We start from the raw sequence: 3,470 nt of genomic DNA on the forward strand, positions 1-3,470 counted from the left end.
TACTCTTGTTCTTTTATGGAGTTTTTTCCTTTTGGCCCCAAGCCTTGACCGGTTGTCCATCAGGACTGGACTTGTGAGGGGCTAAAATAGCTGTAGAGGGCGCTTCCTAGAGATGGGGCATTGCTCCGGGTTGCTAATTTCGGCGTTGCTTGTGAGAAACCTATAAATAAGCCCCTAGCCTTCACATTTCAAAACAGACTCGGGGACCTTGGCAAATTCTCTCTAGAGTAGACAGAGTCTATACAAAAATTAGTAGAGAGCAAAAGCTCTAGCTGACTAATCAAGGTAATTAACACTAATCTCATTAGATTAGTGAGACATATTAATTTATATTTATTTTTTAATTATCTTATTAATTAGGAAAAATTAAGCCTCTCTATACTAATAATTACATTCTTATATGTTATTACTCTAGTGAATACTAAATATTTGTTTACGATTATTAATATAATTAATTATGAACATGTATTAGGATTGAAATTATCAAACTTTGGCTTTAATTAAGGGAAAATATATCCAAAAAGCTTAGAGAATTATGAATTAATTTTCAAAGCTTCTACACACTTTTAAAAAGCTGTGGCAATTATATCAATATTTTAAAGCTATTTTTAATATTTTTAAAGCAAGAATTGTTTATTTTTAGCTTAAAATTAATGAGAAATTTAGGAATACAACTTAATAAATCATGAGATAATTTTCAAATAAAGATAATAGTATTAGAAAATTGTGATAATTATCTAATAATTAGGTAATTAGTTTTGTTAGCTACTTTTGCTTATATATTTTTTTATTTAACTAAAATTTAAGTAAGAAAAATAGTAAAATAGTCTAAAAAGTAGTGAGATCGTTTTAAAAGAATTATTAAAGTGTTAGAAACTTGTAATAATTATCTCAAAAATAGATAATTAGTTTTTCTAATTACTATTACTTAAATTCTCTATTTTTAGTTAAAAATTAAGCAAGATAATTAGTAAATTAGCTTAGAAATTAGTGAGATAATTTTCAAAGAAACCAATGATGATTATCTTATAATTAGATAGCTAGTTTTTCTAAATATTATTGCTTAAAATCTTTATTTTTATCAAAAAATTAAGTAAGATAATTAGTAAATCAGGCTAGAAGTTAGCGAGATAAGTTTCAAAGGCATATTTCAGTATTAGAAAATCAAAATGATTCTCATATTTAGTAACTTGGCTTTGCTAATTTTACTACAACTTAATTTCTCTAATTTTTGCAAAAAAGTAAAGGGGATTATAAGTTTTACTTAGAAATTCCCAAGGTAATATCTAGAAGTATAATAATATATAGGAACCTAAGATAAATATATATCCATTAAGAAATTACTAAAAGAAAAAAATAAGCCATTTTTGACTATATCTAAAAGGAGAAAATTAGAAAGTGAACTCAAAAAATTATAGGATAATTACAAGAACTTGAGAAACTCATGAAAAGCTAGGATAAGAATATCTTGCTTATACCAGTACCTAAGAAGTTATTATTTCAAAATGTTACTATTTTTGACTAGACAAAAAGGAAAAATCTATTAAATTAATTATTCAAAAATTAGGCATGGATTTCTATAGGTAAATTAAGGTGGCGAGAAGCCTTGAGAATGATATCACACAACACAAAAGTAGTTATAATACTATAATCCAAAAAACAACTTTAGTCTCTTAGAAAAATTAAGGTAATTAAAAGAAATACGTTATGGAGAATCTATGGTTAGTTTGAATTTTGATACTAGTCATCCTTTTATAAGGACAAAGACCATGGCTCCCAAAAGGACCCACGCAAATCAACAAATCGAAGAGGATGATAGCAACACAAAGATGACACAACCACTTACGACAGATGAGAGTGTTTGTGACTTGAGCCTCAACATATTTCAAACAAGTCACATGTGGGTCATAGTTATAAACTAAGTTTAGGAGTAGCCTAAGTCCTTTTTAAGTTATAACATTTCATCCGTTAAGGAATGAATAGGTAATTAGAAAATTTTAAATTGGCTAAGAACGGAAGGATACCTCTCAAGAAACATTGTGCATTTGTTTGTTAAACTAGGAGAGATATGTTTTGGTTAGCCTGATTGAACTAGGAAAGATATGATTGATCATCCTTCTCAAGACACCTCTCATTCCTTGAAATATTTTTACTTTAGGTGATGAGCAATGATGGCTTTTCATCCATTGATGAGCCGGTTATCCCCATGTATAGAGAGTTTTTACTCCATGCAAGTGTATGCTTGTATATATCTTAGAAGCATTTTTTTAAACCTAAACAAACCACCCGGTTGTATGGGAAACTGGTTTTGCGTATGGGCGCCCCGAACTTTGGATGATTTTTTTTCCACCTCAGACTATAAATAAGGAAGGGTGCCATTTTCACCCATGTATAGGTGTGCTTGAGACAAGTTGAGTATTGGTCAGGTTTCCAAGGATTATTTTCTAAGTGACCGTACCTTCTCTCAAGTTTAAAGATGTTGTTTGATAGAGAATCTTTTCAATGCTATTTTCATACTTTTTTGAAGGAATCACTGTTACTAAAAATCAAAAGGAACCATTATTTTAAGTGTTCAAAGAATGTGATAAAAGGAGAAAATAAAGAAGCATGTGTGAGTGCGGGGTGGTAAGTGGGGATCGACTAAGATGTCGATCATGGAGGGGTAAATCTGATTAGACAGGTAGATATCCACTCCCGCACATTAACATGTAGTAAATGTCTTTACTGGAAGAGGAGTCCACCAAGGGCTGAGCCCTCACTCACGTAGAGGAAAAAAAACATTGGAAGAGGATACCATAGTCCATTTGTAGAGGTTATAGGGCCAAAAGAGTTTCGAGTCTTTTAAATTTTGTCCCGTTTTTGCTTGCGAGATAAGACTAGGTCTTTCTCTAGGGATATAGTCCCAAGCCATTGCTAATAGCCAAGGTCTATTCCCTGAATTATTTCTTACTCAAAGAATTTAATTTTTTATTAGGCATAGAGGCCAGTCAAGGACCCCATCACAGCTTTAGAGTCTGTGGGTTGGGGACCTCTCAAAGGGCGGTTACAGACGACCATCTCTCATAAGAGAGGGTAGCCCATTTTGGCATATAAAAGGAGGACTATTCTGCACACAAAATGGTTGTAAGGTGGTAAAGTGTATGAGTTGGTGTATGAGAGTGAAGCAAGGCGGGAGTTCCATAAAGGGTTGCTAATCCCTTTGTAATTACTTCAAGATTGAAGTGCAAAGCCATTAAGTGGATGCCTTCCCATGTATGTAGCTGACACTTGGGTGAACAACATATATCATGTGTTCTCTCTCTCCCTCCCTCCTCTATTATCTCTCTCGTAGGTGAAAATTATCTCGCTCCATTAAGTAAACCACTCTAATCTCTACTTAGCTACTTCTTAATTCCTAACGCTCACCTTCCAAGATCCTCTACGGATGACTAAGGTATGTTTTACCCAATCCTACTTGACCTTCATCTAGC

This window comes from Adiantum capillus-veneris, chromosome 2 (genome assembly GCF_014529385.1).
Source record: "Adiantum capillus-veneris isolate H3 chromosome 2, ASM1452938v2, whole genome shotgun sequence".
NCBI classification, from domain to species: domain Eukaryota; kingdom Viridiplantae; phylum Streptophyta; class Polypodiopsida; order Polypodiales; family Pteridaceae; genus Adiantum; species Adiantum capillus-veneris.